General features: G+C 38.6%; 1 long non-coding RNA gene and 1 pseudogene across 1 annotated transcript; one reads left to right on the top strand and one right to left on the bottom strand.

Moving 5' to 3' along the window:
- Positions 1-5282: 5282 nt before the first annotated feature.
- LOC146922967 (uncharacterized) lies at positions 5283-10934 on the bottom strand (annotated as a pseudogene).
- A 7154-nt stretch (positions 10935-18088) lies between these two features.
- Positions 18089-20432, top strand: LOC146922966 (uncharacterized). Its single transcript, XR_015010882.1, has 2 exons — positions 18089-18236; positions 20150-20432. It is a non-coding gene; the product is annotated as an uncharacterized LOC146922966 (long non-coding RNA).
- The last annotated feature ends 2006 nt before the right edge of the window (positions 20433-22438 follow it).

The following is a 22438-nucleotide window of genomic DNA, read 5'->3' as shown; positions in this document are numbered from 1 at the left end:
TCATTTGTCAGACTCAACATTTACGTCATTGTTAATCAACATTATTCAACATTATAGTTTCTTCATTACTCAACATTATAGGCAAGAGTTACGTCATCATTGATCAACATCATACAACATCGTTATTTTCGTCATTAATTCGACATCATCATTAATTTCTATACTCATCATTTGATACCTTCATTTATTGCGCACTTCATTTTATTATCGATACGCTATTCTTCAATCCTAGTTTAAAGTTTTGCCCCACCATTATTACCTTTTACAACATCTTACACTTACAACCAAAACTCCTTTATATTTTAATGTCCTAACTATTCTCTCAACATCATATACCCTCTTAAATCGACCACACTCATTTTATTTTAACCTAAGGTCATTACTTCACCAATATCATTATTCCTAAAATTATCCCCTACACTAATTTACGCCTTTATATTTCCAATTACCTTTGTCTTATCCCTTCACATAGCATCTAAATATATTGACTTATCTTCTTCACCTTCTACATATTCTACTCTTCGCTCTAGTGACATGTCTTTCTCTTCGCTCTAAAACTTAAGATATTTTTCACTCCATTCGTCATTTCTCATAATGTTTTCCACCTATTCTTTTAGGCTCATTAAATTTAGGGTCCTATCTTCATATATAGTTTCATCGTTACTACCTTCTATTGTCTTACACCACTATAACAAGTTCATGTTTTAGACTCGCCATTTTCTTAAGGTAATCATTTCTATTTATACCTAAACACACTTCCACATTTAGTTATTGATGGCGTATTTCGCAAGTGTACGAAACCGTTCAAGTAGTAAAGTTAAAACGGTAAGACCGAGTGTCGAACTCGAGGATCGCGTTATACTATCGAATTGTATTTAAGACTTTAATTGAACAAAAAGGTACGAGATTTGTTTTTAGTGCAATAATGAAAATAACGGAAAGTAAAGTGATTAAGATTAATTGGAGAAAGATGCTAGGGATGAATTTCACTAGATGACCATGAAATGCTAATAACTTAGTCTCAACTATTGAATCGACTCATATGATTGTTACCGAATTATCTAATTTATTCTTGCCCTAATTCCTTAGTGACAAAAACTTTAAACCTAAACTAAAGACCTAATTCCTTAGTGACTTTGAAGATTAGGGTTAAGCATTAACGAACAAGAATTCTCTTAATGATTCCAAGGGTTTGTATCTATTCCTAGATTACAAAGGCAATGATCTCTTATTTCAAAGCATTTATCAATTCCACTTCCGTATCACAAAATAAACCGTAAATCAATTTAAAGGCGGCCGACACAATAAAAAGCATTAAGAACGGAAATAAGAGAAACAATCATGTGAATTTCAATCAATAAAATAAACTAGGTCATAACAAACATGTTCATCTAGGTCTATTCATCCCCAACAATGGAGGGTTTAGTTACACATAATTGAGCAATACACAATAAAAGAAGAATTACAAGATGAATTCATGAATAAACCTTGTTAAAACTCCTTCAATGATGTTCCAAGTTGCTCCAAATCGCTCTCCTATGTGTTTCTAGGCCTTTTGATCTCCAAAAATCGTGATCCTTATTCAGAAACACCTCTTTTCTATTTATAAGAAGCTAAAAATCGGCCACCGTGCTCCAGAAATCGGTGGCCGATTTTCCAAAATGCGTGCCAGAAGTGCCAAAATCGGTGGCCGATTTTCCCTTATCGGTGGCCGATTTTTTCCGTAGCTGATGGCCTAAAACTGCAGCAAAAATCGGTGGCCGATTTTACAAATCGGTGGCCGATTTCCAGTTTTCAAAATCTTCAATTTCTTTCCTTTTGTAGCTTATAACTCCATGCATTGCAATGAATGACCCAAAATGACATAAAAATGCCTAAGAAAAACTAGGATGACAGAGTGTCATCACAACCCCAAACTTGAACTATTCCTTGTCTTCAAGGAATTTACTTGCAACGGTGACAAACGACAGTAAAATAACAGGTACCTGATGAAATGATAGTACCCAAAAGTTCAATCTCCTCTAGCTAAAGATGAGCTAGTTTGACTTGTTCGCATCCACCGATTCACAACTTCACGCAAACATATGAAATAGGGTTCTACCAGTCGACATGCAGGTCTACATATTACCATACGCTTGAAAAGTTTCTAAACATCAATCAAAGTCAAAGTCATTACACACTTTTGAGGTCTTTAGGGTTGTAACGGGGCTTAGGTAAAAGGTGGGATATATTTGGATAAGTAGGCTACACAAAATTTGAGTTAGGCATTCCTACAAGTGATAAACAAAATTCAATCCCCCAATTCCCAAAATTTTAGGTACCTAGAGAACATTTTCAAAACTTGGGACACTTCGAGTTTGAAGTTCACTCGGATATAGCATTGTGTGTCCCTTTTTCACTTTTCATCTTTTTTTTTTCTTTTCATTTTTTTTTTTTTCAAAATTTTTCTTTTTTCGATACACCATTTTGTGTGTATTTTTTTTTTCATCCTTTTTCTTTCTTTCTTGTTCTCTAGTACCCCCACCCCAAACTTATTGGGTTGCAAATTCCAAAGGCAACCCCAAACTTATCATTTAGCAACATTCTACATAGCCTAACTCAAAATTAAAATTTCGGGTTAATCATCCTAAAAGGCTCTAGGCTTCATTTGTAGTTTGTCACCGAACAAAAAGTTCTAAACCTACTGGCTCAAATTGGCTTCAAATGGATAAAGCAAAAGTAAACAAAATAGGGTAGGCTTCAAAAAGGCTCACATGACCAAGCACTTTTGCCTCAGTGTGTAAATGACAAAGACCAATCAACAGTAGAGAAACAATGCAAGTTCTAGAAATGTAGTTGCATGGAAATCTACTCTATCATATAAGTAAATTGAAAAACAAAGTTTGGCAATGAACCTTATGGCTGAGATTTCTGGGAGTTGTGACTACCTAGCAACGCCGTACACTTCGCCTTTAAAAACCAAGTCACTCCTTCGTTTGAACTTTCAGGATATCATTTCATCAACTCACTGTTACTAAACTGGAATAGGTCACCTGAAACAAACAAATTCGTTGATAATAAACAAGTTCAAGAACAAGTACAAATAAGGGACACTACTCAAGTTCAAATCAAAATACAACTGAAACAAAGTACTAAATGACATAACAAAATAGAAATACTGAAAGCGATAAAATAGTAACTGTTTGGGCTAGACAAGGTGCCCAAATCACTGTCGTGCTCCTGAGGACCCTCCTGGTCCTGAAGGTGGAAATGGATAGTAGAGAGGCTGTGAGTCTGCCCCCGGATTCCTCTCAGCTTGAATCCGAAAGTACTCCGCTCTAATTCGCTCCTCCGCTCTGAGTCCCAGCTGCCTCTCTTCAGCAAAATAGTTCTCCATCTCTAGTGGGCTAGCAAACCTGTCATAAGCATTAGTTCTTGCAGTAGCACTCTGGCAGTAATGCTCAGTTGCCTCGTAGAAAGGCTGAGGGAATGCTGGTGGCGGCATCCTATCTCTGGAAGAAATGTCTTGGGCCCAGTTGGCCATGGCATAGGTATACTCCATGAAATAAGGTGGAAGACCCTGCTGCTGCATCTGTGGTAGTGGCACCTGTTGTGGAGGCACCTGTGTGATGTGATCCTGCTCCATAGCCTGATGCTCTTCCGCCTCCCTAAACTTCCGATCATAAGCTTCCTGTTCTTTCTCAAAGCCTTCTAACACATGATCAGATATAGGCCTCAAAGACCTCACATACACATCAGTGGGTTCGACCGGAACCTGAGCTTCCTGACATAGTCTATTAATCAAACAACAATGTCCTAAAGTGTTCTTATCAGTGCTAATCAGCTTCCACAAACTATCAGTCATCAATCCAGCAACATCTATCTCATCATCAGCAATCATAGCAAGTAAAATAATTACCCGGTCTCGTATCATCTCAGCTGTTGACGAAGTTTGCTCAATGACAGTCAAGATAAACGAAGCCCACGTCTTGTACTCTGGCAGCAAATCAACAGTGTTAATCCTCTGAGGTCTAACCACTGGTCCTATCCATCCCTTCCCGTCTCTCATCAACCCTTCAAGCAACCCATCCCAGTCACTTCGACTTCGGAAAGTACCATAGACCTGCTTCCGATACTCAACATCACACTTCTCCACGTCCCTCAAACCCAGCACTCGCTGAATGTTCCTCTTACAATAACTAACCTTCTTCCCACGCACATAAGTGTACCCATTTTTCTGAACAAATGCATTTGCCAAGAATTCTAAGGCAATGCTCGCATTACTCTCCTCGGTTACCATGTTCACAATTCCTTCCCACTTTCTAGCTTCAATTTGCCACACAAAAACAGGGTGTTTTGTTAACTTATCCATAGCAATACCCCTTTCTTTGTTGAAACCCCTCTTCTTAATCAAATTATATCTTTCCTCCGCAATCTCCGAAACAAACCTTTGGTATGGTGGTTGGATGGGTGGTTGAGGTTGTGGTGGGCTAGGTGGTTGTTGAGAAGAAGTTCCGGTAGATCTTTTTCCTCTAGTTCTCTTTGTGGTGGGTTCTTGAGCTTGGTTTTTATTTTTGGCCATGGTTGTTGTTTGAATTGGGAAATGGGTATGTGAATTTAGGATATGAAATTGGGGATAGAGTTAGGGTTTGATGAAATTGATGGGATTTGGGTAGAATTTGTTGGTAAAATGTTTGTGGGTTTAATGTTGATGATGCTTTGTGGTGAATTTGTTGTGTTGTGAATGGTTTATGAAAGTTTAGGATAATGGGTAATGGTGTTTGTGAGGTTAGGGATTAAGATTGGTGAAGTTAGAGATGGTGGGTGTAGAGAAAGGTTGAAGATGAAGTTTAAGTGTAGATTTGTGATGTGGGTAAGTGAGAATGAGGAAGATGAAGATGAACCAAGAGATGTTGTGGGTTCCTAGAGCAATTTTGGCATGGTAACACTACTTGTGGAAGTTGGGAATGAAGAAGAAAGAGTTGAAACTTATGTAAAGGAGGGGAAAAATCGGCCAACATATGGCCTTGCTTAAGCAAAATCGGGCGCCGACTTTGGGGAGGTCGGGCGCCGATTTTTTCCGAGGCAAACGCCTCTCCTGCATCCCGAAATCGGGCGCCGACTGTGTGGGGGTCGGGCGCCGATTTCCTCCTTTTTTTTTTTTTGAATTTTGCGATACAAAATCGGCCACCGATTTTGGAGGGTCGGCCGCCGATTTTGACCCTTTTTTTTTTTTTAGACTGAAATGTAAAAATTATACCTATTCGAATCCAGTGGGTTGCCTCCCACTCAGCGCTGGTTTAACGTCCTAAGCTTGACGGTCCACTTCTCTTCCTTCAAGTGGAATGCAGCGGGATGGACTCTGTTGGACGCTCTGACTCTCCCCCATAGTATGGTTTGAGTCTCTGCCCATTCACTTTGAAAGTTCTATCAGAGTCTGGATCCTTCACCTCAATGGCACCGTAGGGATAAACTTTCACCACTTTAAATGGACCGGACCATCTTGATTTCAGCTTCCCAGGAAACAGTCTCAACCTGGAATTAAAAAGTAAAACCAATTGCCCTTCCCAAAATTCCCTATTTTGAATCTTTTTATCATGCCATTTCTTTGTTTTTTCTTTAAAAATTTTGGCATTTTCATAAGCGTAATTCCGGAATTCATCCAACTCATGAAGTTGAAGAATTCTGGATTCACCTGCTTTGGTAAGATCAAAATTCAGGAATTTGGTGGCCCATAATGCTTTGTGTTCAAGTTCCAAAGGTAAGTGACAAGATTTTCCATAGACAATTTGAAAAGGAGACATACCTATCGGAGTTTTGAATGCTGTTCTATATGCCCACAAGGCATCATCAAGCTTTAGTGACCAATCCTTTCGGGACGAGTTCACTGTTTTTTCAAGAATTTGCTTGATTTGCCTATTTGATACTTCCACCTGGCCACTTGTTTGAGGGTGATACGGTGTGGCAATCCGATGATGCACATTGTACTTTTTCAACAACGCCTCCATCTTTCAATTGAGGAAGTGGGTGCCTTCATCACTAATTAACGCTCTAGGTACCCCAAAGCGTGAAAAAATATTTTTCTTAAGAAAGGCAACCACTACTTGAGCATCATTGGTTTGCGTGGCCATTGCTTCTACCCACTTAGAAACGTAGTCCACTGCCACCAAAATGTACATCTTTGAGCATGAGGATGGGAATGGTCCCATGAAATCAATTCCCCATACATCAAAGATTTCCACTTCTAACACAGGATTTTGTGGCATCTCGTTTCTTTTTGAAATATTTCCTGTGCGTTGGCAGCGGTCACATTTCTTAACATAGGTGAAGGCATCTTTGAACAAAGTAGGCCAAAACAGGCCTGATTGTAGGACCTTTGCAGCAGTCCTATCCCCACTAAAGTGTCCCCCATAGCTGGAGTCATGGCAGTGCCACAACACCTTTTCTTGTTCATCTTCGGGGACACACCTTCTTAACAACCCATCAACCCCCCTTTTATACAAAAATGGTTCATCCCACACATACGACTTGCAGTCATGTAGGAATTTCTTACGTTGTTGGGAGTTAAAGTCAAGAGGAATAATCTTACCCACCATGTAGTTCGCAAAGTCCGCGAACCACGGCACCATCGTAACAGCTAAGATGTGCTCATCAGCAAAGAGGTCCTTGATAGGCCTCTCCTCCTCTGTTTCATCCATCTTCTCCAGGCGAGAAAGATGGTCGGCCACCGTGTTCTCCGACCCTTTCTTGTCACGGATCTCTAAATCAAATTCCTGTAACAAAAGTATCCACCTAAGTAGCCTTGGCTTAGATTCCTGCTTAGAAAACAAATACCTTAGTGCAGCATGGTCAGTGTAAACAATAACTTTAGACCCTAACAAATAAGATCTAAATTTATCAAAAGCATAAACAACAGCCAGAAGTTCTTTTTCAGTGGTGGCATAATTAAGTCGTGCCGGATTCAAAACATGGCTGGCATAATAGATAACATGCAACAACTTATCTTTTCTTTGACCAAGCACTGCCCCAACAGCTATGTCACTTGCATCACACATAATTTCAAAAGGTAGTGACCAATCAGGTGCAATGACAATAGGGGCAGTGATCAATTTTTGCTTCAAAGTGTTAAAAGCTTTTAAACACTCATCATTGAATTGGAAAGGGATGTCTTTGACAAGCAGGTTAGTGAGGGGTTTTGCTATTTTTGAAAAATCTTTAATGAACCTCCTATAAAAACCTGCATGGCCTAAAAAGCTCCTAATGCCTTTCTCATTAGTGGGAGGAGGAAGTTTTTCTATTACTTCAATTTTTGCTTGGTCAACCTCTATCCCCTTGTGGGAGATTCGGTGACCCAAAACAATTCCTTCTCTCACCATGAAATGGCATTTTTCCCAGTTTAGGACTAAATTAGTTTTTTGACATCTTTCCAATACAAGAGATAAATTATGCAAACAATTATCAAAAGAAGAGCCAAAGACAGAGAAATCGTCCATAAAAACCTCAATATGTTTTTCAAGCATATCGGAGAATATGGACATAACACACCTTTGAAACGTGGCAGGGGCATTGCATAGCCCAAATGGCATCCTCCTGTAAGCAAATATCCCATAAGGACATGTGAAAGCAGTTTTCTCTTGATCTTCAGGTGCCACCGCAATCTGATTATACCCGGAGTAGCCGTCCAAGAAGCAGTAGTACTCATGACCCGCTAACCTCTCAAGCATTTGATCAATGAAAGGTAGTGGGAAGTGATCCTTCCTGGTTGCAGTGTTCAGCCTTCTGTAGTCAATACAAACTCTCCACCTGGTGACTGTACGTGTTGGGATCAGCTCATTCTTCTTATTTGTAACCACGGTAGTCCCACCCTTTTTAGGAACAACTTGGACGGGACTCACCCATGAACTGTCAGAAATGGGATAAATGATACCAGCTTCAAGTAACTTCACCACCTCCTTTCTAATCACCTCTTTCATGGCTGGATTTAGTCTTCGTAATGGCTGCACCACCGGCTTGAAGTTATCCTCCATCAATATTTTATGCATGCAGAAAGTAGGACTTATGCCTTTCAAATCCTCAATAGACCAACCCAAAGCACCCTTGTACATTCTAAGCACCCTTAACAATTTTTCTTCTTCAAGTTTGCTCAAGTTAGAGCTAATAATGGCTGGGTACTTCTCTTTCTCACCAAGGAACACATACTTCAAGTGAGAAGGTAATTGTTTGAGTTCAACTATCGGTGCTTCTTTTGATTTCTCCACAACTTCGTCTTGAGGATGAAGTTCCTCCCACCTAGTAGGGGTGCGACGGTTGTGGGATGGAGAGGCCTCCAACATAGCTAAGACTTCACCTTCTTTAGGATCCTCACTTTCTTGTGCAATTTCTGGTGGCAAGCTTAAGACTCTTTCAAGTGGTAGGGCTGGTATCTCTTTTTGGAGCTTTTCTTTCACAAAGGATTTGATCATGTCGACCCTATAGCATTTTTCTTTCTCTTCGGGGTGCTTCATAGCTTTAAGAACATTCAACTTCACCACCTCATCAAAGAATTTCAACGTTAAAGTGCCATCTTCCATGTCAATTAAACACCTTCCGGTTTGCAAGAACGGTCTTCCTAGTATCAAAGGAATATCATCATCTTCTTCCATCTCAAGAACGACAAAATCTACCGGGAAGATGAATTTATCAACTTTCACAAGAACATCTTCAACTATGCCATAGGGGAATTTGTAAGACTTATCTGCAAACTGTAGAGTCATCCTTGTGTCTCGTACCCTTCCAATGCCCAACTTCTTATATATGGACAACGGCATCAAGCTCACACTAGCTCCAAGATCAATCAACGCCTTCTTAAAAGTTCTATCCCCAATTGTACAAGGAATAGTGACACTCCCGGGGTCTTTTAGTTTCCTTGGAATTTTTCTTTGCAAGACCGCACTACATTGCTCGGTGAGCATCACATCTTCATCATCGATTGTTCTCTTTCTTGAAAGGATGTCTTTCATGAACTTTGCATATGAAGGCATTTGTTGGATAGCTTCAGCAAAAGGAATGTTGATTTGTAGCTTCTTGAACATCTCAATGAACTTTGCAAAGCACTTTTCATCTTTTTCTTTCTTCACCCTTTGAGGGTAAGGCAGCTTGATTTGTGGCTTTGGAGCCTCATCTTTCTTTTTCTTTTCAGGCTCTTCAACAACTTTAGTAACACCAGTATCATGCACCTCAAGCTCCACTTCAATTAGTTCAGGAGATGAGTCACCTTCATCATGTTTAGCTTGAGATGATAGTGATTCATCCTTCTTCATGCTTCTTGTGGTAACCATGTTCACATTTTCATGATCCCTTGGATTGATAACAGTGTTGCTTGGAAGGGTTCCTGGAGCTCTTTGAGTGAGTTGTTGAGCAATTTGCCCAACTTGAGTTTCAAGATTTTTGATCGAAGCCCTTGTATTCTTTTGAGCCTCTCTGGTTTCTTGAGCTAAGGAATTCATGTTGGTAGCCATTGCTTCAATTGCTAACTCCCAATCCGCCTTTTTTGGAGCTTGGTTTGATGGACCTCCTTGATAACCCCCTTGTTGTTGATTTTGAGAACCACCTTGTTGATTTTTCCATGAGAAATTTGGATGGTTCCTCCAGCCTGGATTGTATGTATTTGCAAAAGGGTTATTTCTAACCTGGTTCCCTTGACTGCTGAGGTAGTTCACCATTTCTACTTGGGTTGCGTCCATGGGCACATCACAATGCATAGTGAAATGAGGGCCAGCACACCAATCACATTTGACAGTGTTCATTTGATTCACCGAAGCAACTTGGGGTTGAGTTAAGTTAAGTGCTGCCATTTTCTTTGATACTTCAGCAGCTACTGCATCTTGAATCTGCTTACCAGTTAGTATGCTTTGAGCATTTTTGAGCTCAAGTTGATTCAGATCTATGAGTCCTCCCCTTGTACCACCAGTTCTATCATACATCTCCATTTGTTCATTAAGTGCAACAGCTTCAATGACCTTGATTATTTGAGAGGCGGTTTTGAAATTTATGGAACCACCAGAAGCTGTATCAAGAACTTGTCTAGTAGCCAAACGTAGACCATTACAGAATATCTGCATCTGAACAGTAGTATCAAAGTTGTGCTCGGGACATGCTGATAGTAGCTTCTTGTATCTTTTATAAGCTTCTCCCAAGGACTCTCCCTCTTTCTGTTGGAAACTGGAAATGTCTTGTCGCCTTCTCACAAACAGAGCTGTAGGAAAGAATTGCTCCAAGAACTTGTCTTCCATCTCATTCCAAGTTGTTATGCTACCAGCCGGTAAGGAATCAAACCACTCATATGCATCATCAGTTAAAGTGAACGGGAACAGTCTCAATCTTTTTGCTTCCTCAGAGTGCCCTTGCACTTTTGCTGTCTCACAGAGTATCAAGAAACTCTTCAAGTGCTTGTTGGCATCTTCATTGTACTTTCCAGCATACTGATTCTCCTTCAACTCCCGCAATTGACCGGGATTGATTTCAAACTTGTCCACCGTCACAGGCTGATTTGTGATGGTCAACCTGTTTCGGTTTCTGTCACGGGCCCCATAGTCTCCTAGAAGTCTTTCTGCAGGTTGGGGCTGTGGCCCTGGTGTTCCCTCCATCTCTACACTTACTTCGACTACCTCTTCGTCCGTGTCAATCTCCACTTTACTCGCTTCTTCCTTTTCTCTGAGTTTCCTGAGTTTTGCTTCTTTCCGATTGGCTCGGCAAGTTTTTTCAATCTCTGGAACAAAGAGAAGTTCAGCTGAGGGCTGGCCTCGCATACAAGATTAGACAGATAGTAAGTAATAAGAGATTGAACAATAATTAAAATAAAAAGCAAGTAAAAATTTTGTTGCAGAGCAAAAAATTTCAATTAAGAAAATAAAATTCAATAGTGATTTGGCAATCCCCGGCAACGGCGCCAAAAACTTGATGGCGTATTTCGCAAGTGTACGAAACCGTTCAAGTAGTAAAGTTAAAACGGTAAGACCGAGTGTCGAACTCGAGGATCGCGTTATACTATCGAATTGTATTTAAGACTTTAATTGAACAAAAAGGTACGAGATTTGTTTTTAGTGCAATAATGAAAATAACGGAAAGTAAAGTGATTAAGATTAATTGGAGAAAGATGCTAGGGATGAATTTCACTAGATGACCATGAAATGCTAATAACTTAGTCTCAACTATTGAATCGACTCATATGATTGTTACCGAATTATCTAATTTATTCTTGCCCTAATTCCTTAGTGACAAAAACTTTAAACCTAAACTAAAGACCTAATTCCTTAGTGACTTTGAAGATTAGGGTTAAGCATTAACAAACAAGAATTCTCTTAATGATTCCAAGGGTTTGTATCTATTCCTAGATTACAAAGGCAAGGATCTCTTATTTCAAAGCATATATCAATTCCACTTCCGTATCACAAAATAAACCGTAAATCAATTTAAAGGCGGCCGACACAATAAAAAGCATTAAGAACGGAAATAAGAGAAACAATCATGTGAATTTCAATCAATAAAATAAACTAGGTCATAACAAACATGTTCATCTAGGTCTATTCATCCCCAACAATGGAGGGTTTAGTTACACATAATTGAGCAATACACAATAAAAGAAGAATTACAAGATGAATTCATGAATAAACCTTGTTAAAACTCCTTCAATGATGTTCCAAGTTGCTCCAAATCGCTCTCCTATGTGTTTCTAGGCATTTTGATCTCCAAAAATCGTGATCCTTATTCAGAAACACCTCTTTTCTATTTATAAGAAGCTAAAAATCGGCCATCGTGCTCCAGAAATCGGTGGCCGATTTTCCAAAATGCGTGCCAGAAGTGCCAAAATCGGTGGCCGATTTTCCCTTATCGGTGGCCGATTTTTTCCGTAGCTGATGGCCTAAAACTGCAGCAAAAATCGGTGGCCGATTTTACAAATCGGTGGCCGATTTCCAGTTTTCAAAATCTTCAATTTCTTTCCTTTTGTAGCTTATAACTCCATGCATTGCAATGAATATGACCCAAAATGACATAAAAATGCCTAAGAAAAACTAGGATGACAGAGTGTCATCAGTTATATAGTTTAAGGACTCTTACTTTTAATCTACAGACTAATGGCTTGCTTAAACTCACTAATGCTGTCATAGATGTTTTAGAGTCCATTGAGAGGGTTATGCTGAAATTTCATGGAAAACGCAACATGACCCACGTGCGGTATTTTAATCATAACAAAAGTTCTCAAAATCTAAATAGAGTCCAACCAAAAGCAACAGAAAGCTAACAACCATATCTACAACTTTTATGAAGACTCCAACACCTAATTCATAACCGAAAATTACAGAAAAATTGATTTTCCTAAGCTTGGGAAAGGGTACGACCTTGCTGATCCCTGCAGACCCCTGTGTAGTATTTCGATCATATCTTGAGTTCTATACGCTCAAATCGAGTCCCTCCAAAGCCTAGTGAAAGCTAACATCCATATCTACAACTTTCATGAAGACACCTAAACCCAGTTCGGAACTTAAATTTATCAAACTGAGACATTAAAAAAAGCGTTTTGCACAGTGACAGCAAAATCGCAGTTCAGCTGCGATTTCGTCTTAGGGAAATATTTTTGACTCCGTCTTCGACCCAATACTCTCCAAACTTGCCCCTAATCATTACCCTTTGATTAACCTACCATTAGAACACTAATTATTAATTAACCTACTGGATTATCCATTGTTTTTAAGACTAGAAACTCGATTTGAAACCTAAACTAGTTTTCCTTAATTCTCATTTTTCAATTTCATCTTTTAATTCATTCATCTTCATTCTCTCATCCAAATTCACACCATAACAGCAACAACATATTAAAATTTAAGACAACCCTCCCAACATAGATTAAGATACCCTAAAGTGTAAATATTCTCCCCCTTACCTCGATGTTTTGCAAATTGATGAATTTCTATGGTTGAATATCTCCTTGGCCGTCTCTTTATGTCTCCTTTCCTCTAAACCCTAGTTTTCTTCTTTTGCCTCCGCTATCTTTTTCTCTTTTTTGTTGTAACCCTAATTCTCTAATCTCCTCATCTATTTATAACCACTAAGAGTTTGTTTCTCACTTAATCTTTCTAAAAGGGTTACTATCCACACCTCTATTTTCGTTGCTATTTTTGTTGTAACTACATCACCTTGCTATTCACACATTCCTCTCCTTAAATCATTAAAATACTACTCAACTCACTAACTACACCTCTTTTATATCCAATTTAACTAATCCACCTCTGTTTGCATTCTACTTTCTTATTCTTTCTAAAAACTAAATTTTCTTCATAAACATTATTTTCTCCCACTCTTTAACCGACTAACCAACTCATTTAATTTCTCCTTACTTATTCTACCAATAAATACAAATAATTAAATTAATACTAACTAACAACCAATACTAATAATAACAATAATACTAATATTATCTAATAATAATATTAATAAACTAATATTAAAAATCGGGGTGTTACATGTCCAGCTCCCCATATCTTCCACACTACCATTCTGATTTTCTGACAGTGAGTATAACAAAGGATATAGCTCTCTAAGTGGACAATTTCCATGCCATTTATCCCTCCAGAATAAAATGTTATTACCCTGTCCAAGCTTAAATGATATGTTCTTTGTGAACCAGCCCTGCTCATTTACTAAATTAGTCTCCAATAACAGCAAGTCTCTCCACCACAAAGAGTCTTTGGAACCACACATCGGAAAATCAGTATTTAGTATTTTAATATGTGGTGCCCCATACCTGTGTTTCAGCAGCTCATACCATATAGCATTCTCTTCAGTTATTATGCGCCATTTCCACTTGCTTAGTAATGCTAAATTGAACTCCTCCACATTCTTAATGCCAAGACCTCCTTCTTCTTTTGTTTTACAAACATTGTTCCATCTCAACCAACATATTTTCTTGTTTTCTTGGACTCCACCCCATAAAAAAGAGCGTTGTATTTTCACAATCTCTTGCAATACTTTCTTTGGTGCTTTGAAAAAGGATAAAAAATATAATGGTATGCTACTAAGAACCGCATTCAACAGCACCACCATACCCCCCATAGACAAATGCTTTCCTTTCCAATTTGACAACCTTTTTTGTAAGTTTTCAATGACTGGCTTCCACGTTGAACATCTTCTCGGATTTGATCCCACCGGTAAACCTAGAAACTTAAAAGGCACTGAATCAATGCAACAAGACAGAAAGGATGAAGCTGCTTGCATAAATCTTTCCTCCAAATTGATACCGTACAGCTTGCTTTTGAAGAAATTAACGCGTAATCCTGAGACCAATTCAAAGCCGCGCAGAATGGATTTAATGCTCCATAAGTTTTCCCATGTACCTTCACCCACCAATATTGTGTCATCTGCAAATTGTAAAATGTGAAAATTGACATTCTCAGCCACTTTAAACTCCTTAAATTCACCCAAATCCACTGCATTACGAGCAAGTCCAGTTAAGCCTTCCGCCGCTATTAAGAACAGAAAAGGTGAAAGCGGGTCACCTTGTCTTAACCCTCGTCCCACCTGAAAATCTTCTGTTGGACTACCGTTAACCAACACGGACATTGAGCTAGTAAAGACACATGCTTCCATCAATGCTAACCATCTACGACCGAACCCCATTTTGTTCATCATATATTTTAGATACTTCCAACTCACACAATCATATGCTTTTTCGAAATCAACTTTCAATAAAAGACATTCCTTCCTCTTCCTTTTTGCCAAATCAATTAACTCGTTAATTACAAGAACACCATCTAATATCTGTCTACCTGGTACAAATGCTGTCTGACAATCTGATATCAACTTACCTATCACCTTCTTTATTCTTTTGGCCAGCAATTTTGCTACAATTTTGTACAAACTTCCAATCAAGCAAATCGGCCTGTAGTCGTTTAGTTCTTGTGGGCTTTCTGATTTGGGAATTAAGGCTAGGAATGAAGCAGTTATCGCCTTCGGAAGTATCGCATTACCATGAAATTCATGCAAAAAATTAAGAATATCCTCTCTCAACGTTTCCCAACATGTCTTCAAAAAACTAAAATTGTATCCATCGGGTCCAGGACTTTTGTTTCCGTCACATGACCATATCGCTTCTTTTACTTCCTCTTCAGAAAAAGGTTCTTCCAATTCCATCTTTTCCTCCTCTGACAATTGTTTGAATTCCACCCCATCAAGCACTGACCAGTTGAAATTCGTCTCTTGGAACCTTTCCTCGAAATGGTTTTTAACCTCCTTTTTTAATTCCTCTACCTGTTCAACTCTGCCCCTGCTTGTATTGATAGAGACTATATTGTTTCTTTTCCTCCTATATTTCAAACTTGCATGAAAAAATCTAGAGTTTGAGTCTCCCTCCTTGATCCATTTTTGTCTGGATTTCTGTTTCAACAAACTTTCTTTGAAGTGCAGCTGCTGCCACATTGAACTTGATACCTTTTTGCGCTGCTCAAAAACGCTATTACTGCTTTTACCATCATTCTCTGCTACCAAATGATTGAGTTCATTCAACTCCTTTATAGTGTTGTCAATCTTCAGGTCTATCACCCCAAAAACCTCCTTATTCCACCACTTCAATTTATCTTTAAGTAATCTAAATTTCTCCTTCAATACATAAGCACATCTTCCGGACACATCAAATGATTTCCACGATTCATCCACAAAAGATTTAAAATCCTTGTGTTCAAACCAACAATTATTTACCTTAAAAGGTTTGGGTCCCCAATTTGTATTGTTCGCTTTGATCCAAATGGGGCAATGATCGGATATGTCCCTGTCACCCACACATTGCGCTACAATGTTCCAATTATCGATTAAACCTTCTGACAATAGAAATCGGTCCAATCTACTCATTGATCTCCCGTCAAGGCTGAACCATGTGAATATGTTTCCTATCACAGGAATATCCTCCAATCCTATACTATAAATGAATTCTTGAAATTCCTTCCACTCTCCACTCTTATCATGTTGATTCACTCCCTTTCTTTCTTTTCTACAGGTAACTGCATTAAAATCACCTCCTACACACCATTCCCCCTTACCACAACTCCTCTTAAATTCACTCAATTCCTCCCAACATTTTCTCTTCTGTATGTGGCATGAAGAATAGACATTAACTATGTAATACTCCCTCCCCTGCCACTCCACCTTCACTCCAACAAACCCCTCACCTCTAAAACTAAATTTTAAATTGAAGATACCTGCCCTCCACATTATTAACAATCCTCCTGATAATCCCATGGAGTGTTTTGCCGTCCATTCCACTTCTCAACTACCCCATAAACTCGCCACCACATTATCATCTACAAGTTGCAATTTTGTTTCTTGCAGCAAACACACATCAAACATACCTGTTCTCAACTTTTCTTGAAGTCGTTTCCTTTTGACAAGACTTCCGCACCCTCTAATGTTGAAAGACATAATATTCATTGTAAAATTTGCTTTTTTGCCTCCCTCTTGCTTTTTCCGTCTTGATCTCTCCTTTCCATGGTATGAACTGCTCCTTGATAATCTTCTCCTACATCCGTTTCCACCACCCCATATCTCTTAGCACTCTTCCACACCTTGTCAGCCACAGGCATCTCCTGTTGAGACCAAAAGCGTTTGTTTCCTCGTGCAATATCAGAATCAGTAGTGGAGTCACAGCACAAAATTGACCCACCTGAAAATCTAGTGTCATCCATTGACGTTGATTGTGAAAAGGTTGATTTTGGGGTTGAATTTTTTTGTTTGGAACTGTTCGGTAGCAGCGCTGCAAAGTAAGAAGGCTGGAACACAAAACTTGGTTTTGGATTTGAAGCATTTAGATGGGAATGATCTCTGTTAAGAATCTGAGCTCTTTCCTTTGAACCTTGCTTTCTAAAAAGGCTCCTATTATTATTGCTAATTTTTCCACCTCCCTCTCCATATGTTTGGGTCACTTTTTTAGAGATTTGCTCTCCACCGAGCAACTTTTACTCGCACCCTGCAGCCATGCCGAAAATGTCCATGCGCTAGTTAACTTGCGCAAGTGTAAGTTACTGCGCAAGTTAACTCACGTGGCGCAAGTTAAGTGGCGCAACGATACTTTTTCAAATTAGTTTTATTAACTTATTCAAAATTATTTTGTTTATATTAACTTCATTCAAATTATGTTTTTTTCTTAACTTTATTCAAAATTATTTTATTAACTTTATTTTGAAATTATTTTGTTTACATTAATCTAAATTATTTTCTTAATTTTATTCTAAATTATTAATTCGATATTATTCTTTAAATTAATACAAATATAAATAAAGGTAAATACAATACAAATATAAATAAAGTTAAATACAACAAATATAAAACAAAGGAAAAAAATTGAGGCATAAATAATCTCTCATTTTATTAATAATTCATAAATTACATTACAATAATTCATATGATAAAAAGTAATCAACTTATTCACTAAATCTACTTATTTTCTCCTTGGGGTAAAAAGTAATCAATCTTCGTGGGGTAAAATAGTGAGCAGCCTTCTTGGGGAAAATACATCATCAACCCTTGGGCTAAATTTAAAACTGTTTTTTTTACCACACGAAGTTCTTTTTACCCACGGTAAAAAGTTTCTGCGGTTAAAAAAAAAACAGGTTTAAAATTATCCCAAGGGTCGATCATTTCTCCAAGTCGGCTACTCACTGTAACAGCCCGATTTTCGCTAGTTTTATTTTATTATTTACTTATGTGTGATATATGTGCTCTTATGTGATTATTTGCCTCTGTGTGTATTTTTGGTTGGGAATTGTAGAATTCGGTGTAGAAGGGTATTTTAGTCATTTTGGACTTAGGGGCATTTTGGTCATTTTGAGAGTAGGGGTAATTTTGTAATTTTGGATGAGGATTATTTTTAATGTTTAGTAGGAGTATTATTTTACCAAGTTACTAGAGAGGGTGTAGTAATTATTTTAATTCCCATTAAGTGACCGTTAGTGTTATAATTTACCATTAAGTGAGTAGTGACATTTTGGGTGTTAGAATAGAAATGGGTTAGGCCCATTAAGGTTTAAGAGATAAGCCCAATTGAGTAAAGCTAGTATATAAACTCTAGTTGTTGGTAACACTAGGTTTTACAAACATTATTCATTTCATTTCATTTGGGAAGAGAAGAGATAGAGACTAGAGGCAACAACAACAACAAGGGTTAGAAGGCAAAGAGGGGATTCAACATCTAGGAGCAAAATTGAGGCTTGGGTTAGAGAATCTTGGTGTTAGAGGTAAGAGGGTTAGATTTCAACCATAATTCACATCTTTTTCTCTTTACCCATTTTTGTGAAATTGATGAATTGAACCTAATTGTTGTTAAATTCGTGCATACTTGTTGCTGTTATGTTTAAGAGCATGTTTTATATGATAATTGCATGTTAGTATGTGAATTAACATGTTTAAATGCATAGTTGTTGGTGCTTTGTGTTCTTGAGCAAAATTGATGAAAAATGAAGTTGTGATGTTGAGTTGTGCAAGAATTTGTGTTCATTAGTTGTGGTTGATGGTTGTTGAACTGTTAGAATCAAATTGGTGTGACTGAAATCGTTATTTATGGATTCATCAGGAGATTTGTGGTTATGTTGGTGTTTTTGAGAAAATTCATGATTTTGATGAAATAAGCCCAATTGTTGTTTCTAATGCATGATTCATGTTTGTTTAAGTGTATTGGACCTATTTTGACCCATAAACACTTTCTGGAAGTTGATTTGGGAGTTGGGGGTTTGAAAATTGGGATTTTGGGCAAAAATAATGTGAAAACCCGAAACTTCTGCAGAATTCGCAAGAACGGCGCTAATAGCGAAACTGTCTGGACAAGTTTCGCTAATAGCGAAAATTTCGCTAATAGCGAAATTGTCTGGCAATTTCGCTAATACCGCAGATTTCGCTAATAGCGAAATTGCCCAGAAACAGTTTTCTGTTTTGATTGTTTTGAGCTTTGGGGACCAATCCAAAACTTCTAAAATGTTTCTTTGGACATAATTAACATCTGTTTACACCTTTAATCCTACTGGAACATGATTTGAGTTGGTTTGGACTTGAATTTGTGAAAATCGTCTAACTTTTGTAAAAACGGTCCAAACGTCAATTTTTCCAAAAACTCGTTTTCTCCGGAAATTGAAGTGGGATTAGAGTTGTATACTGTTTATATGATTTTTAAAAATGGATGTGATTGGTTTTATCAAGTTTGAACTTGTTTTGCTTTGAAACTGGAAAATTTTGTGAAAAGTGAAAAAGTGAGACGAACTTTGTGATTTTTATGAATTCGTCGGATTTGGCCGATGAAATGCTTACGTATCCTCTACTGCACACACATGCGGACTGTGAGCATACAAGGCATAGGCTATTGAGCTTGTTTACCTGGTTTTGAATTAATTGTTCAATTAATTTTAAGTTATGACTTGGAGAGACGAACTTGACTAAAGATGACTTTTGAGAACCAATTGATTGTGAATCCTTTATGGAGAATTGTTATATGGTATGTGAAGATGATTGGTGGTGTAATTATGTGACAACTTTATGTTCTGTGATTTTTGAATGTTGTTGGTGATTGTATATATGATATATTGGTGGTGAATTATTGATGATTGCATATATACATGTATTGGTGATGGTGAGGTGATTATTGTTTGTGTGAACATATGCATTAGTAGTTGAGTCATATGTTCATGCATTCATGACTGATGGTGGTGGATTTTATATCCAAGACTGATGGTGGCAGATTTTATATCCAATTGAGGTGAGTACGATGTTTTTGTTGCATCGAAGGTGACGACCTTGAGGTGATTTGGTACCACATGCATCTAGATGAGTCTAGAATCATTGCATCAACTGTTGGTGGATTGAATTGCATTTGCAAGGTGTTTGATGATAGTTTTGATAACTGTACTTGTGAATTGGATTATTGATTGCTAATTGTTGATTGACAAGGTGAAATGGTATATGTGTATGATACACTTGTGGAGATGAACTTGGAATGATAAAATGCATGAGTTGAGATTACTTGTGAATAATATGTATGAATTTCTATTCTTGAATATATCCTTTCATTTCCAATGTTCATAATAAATGTTTTTCGTGGATTATGATGATGTAATGCTAACCCTCAGTGGTTTACCACCTACCTTTCTGTATGGACGGGTAGATGGAGTGCAGGATGCTTAGTTGTTGCTTGTTGATGCCGAGGAGTGGAGTTCCTCTTTTTCATGCAAGTGTCTAGATTAGGGCTCTGATTTAGGATAGTCTTTTCATGTTGTTTATTTGACTTTGTATTTTGGAGTTGTGGAGATATTCTGTTATTTGAGATTTGGAGAATACATTTGTATTATGTTTGGAGATCCAGAGATTTTTATGAATTTATCTGTTTGTTCCGCTGCTATGTTGTGTAACATGATCTTTATGCATGTATGATTTGTGGTTTATTCGGAGACGTAACATCTATTTCTAGAATATTTCTGATATATTCGCGCGTTTTACCGCTTAATAGAAATAGGGTGTTACAAGTTGGTATCAGAGCCGTGGTCAGTCTTGTCTAGACTAGTAAATTAGTGTTTGTTGATTTACCCTGTTAGTATGTGAATGGTAATGAGTTACCTTCGGTACTTGTTCTTGTGTTGTTGTGTTGTTGTTCTTATCTGTTGGTTGGTTTTGTGTAGAAGTGAGATGGCCGGTGGTAGAGATGATGGAGCGATTGCTCAGGTTTTGACTTCGGTGGCTCAGGTGTTGGCTGTGGTTAATGAGCAGGCGACAGCTGGTCATCGTGAACCTGGTGAGGCGGAGGAGCGGAGGTTGGATCGTTTCTTGCGAAACAGTCCGCCGACGTTCAAGGGTAGGTATGAACCGGATGGAGCTCAGAAGTGGGTGCAAGACATGGAGAGGATCTTTCGTGCTATGGTGACTAGTGAGGACCAGAAGGTCAGGTTGGCTACTCACATGCTTGCTGATGAGGCTGAGTATTGGTGGACCAATGCTAGGGGAAGACTTGAGGCTGGTGGAGCTGTGACTTGGGCTAGGTTCAAGACTGAGTTTTTGAGGAAGTACTTTCCTGAGGATTTGAGGACCAAGAAGGAAGTGGAATTCTTGAACTTGAAGCAAGAGAACCGTTCGGTAGCTAAATATGCGGCGAAGTTTGAGGAGCTTTCGAGGTTTTGTCCGTACATCAATGCGGAGGATGCTATGGTTTCCAAGTGTGTGAAGTTCGAGAGCGGTTTGAGGCCCGACATCTACCAGTATATTTGTGTTCAGGAGATCCGAGACTTTGATACTTTAATGCATAAGTGTCGCATGTTTGATGATGCTGGAAGAGCTAAGGTTAATCACTACAAGGCTCAGAATGAGAAGAAAGGAAAGAGTCATGGATTCGGGAAGCCGTACAACAAAGACAAAGGCAAGAAGAAGGAATCTGGTGGAGGCTCTAAGGTGAATGTTGCTGAGGTGAGGTGCTACAAGTGTGGCACATTGGGTCATTTTGCTAATGAATGCAAGGGTAGTGAGAAATGCTACAAGTGTGGAGAAGCAGGTCACAAGGCTGTTGAGTGCAAGAAGGAGACCACTCGCTACAATTGTGGTGAGAAGAAGCATATCAGTATTAGGTGTACCAAACCGAAGAAGGTTGCGGGCAAGGTGTTTGCATTGAATGCGGAAGAGGTGGAGCATCCGGATAATCTCATCCGAGGTATGTGTTTTATCAATAGTACTCCTTTGATTGCAATTATTGATACTGGTGCTACTCATTCTTTTATCGTGGTTAGTTGTGTTGAGCGTTTGGGTTTGGTTGTGACTCCGTTGTCTCGTGGGATGGTTATTGATACCCCAGCTAGTGGTTCAGTGACTACTTCTTTAGTGTGTGCTAAGTGTCCTGTTAGTTTTGGCAATGTTGATTTTGAGTTGGATCTTATGTGTCTTCCGTTGAAGCATATGGACGTTATTTTTGGTATGGATTGGCTGTTGACTTTTGGTGTTAACATTAATTGTTTGACCAAGAGTGTAACGTTTTCTAAACCGGTAGTTGAGGAAGGTGGGAGGTTCTTGACCGCGGAGCAAGTGAAGAAGTCTTTGGACGGTGAAGCTAGTGTGTTCATGATGTTTGCTTCCTTGAAGGAGAGTAGTGAGAAAGGAGTTGGTGATTTTCCGGTAGTGCAAGAGTTTCTAGAAGTTTTTCCGGACGACATTACCAAATTACCGCCGGAGAGGGAAGTTGAGTTTGCAATTGATTTGGTGCCTGGAACGAGTCCTATTTCGATTGCGCCGTATCGATGTCTGCATTAGAGTTGGGTGAGTTGAAGAAGCAGTTGGAAGAGTTGCTCGAGAAGCAGTTTATCAGGCCAAGTGTTTCGCCGTGGGGAGCTCCTGTGTTGTTGGTTAAGAAGAAAGATGGAAGCATGAGGTTGTGTGTGGATTATCGGCAGTTGAACAAGGTGACAATCTAGAGTCG

The sequence above is a fragment of the Medicago sativa genome, chromosome 5, assembly GCF_051527215.1.
Source record: "Medicago sativa cultivar Bolivia chromosome 5, Bolivia_mono, whole genome shotgun sequence".
NCBI classification, from domain to species: domain Eukaryota; kingdom Viridiplantae; phylum Streptophyta; class Magnoliopsida; order Fabales; family Fabaceae; genus Medicago; species Medicago sativa.
Note: the sequence above shows the minus strand (reverse complement) of the source record. Positions and strands in the feature narration are given on the sequence as shown.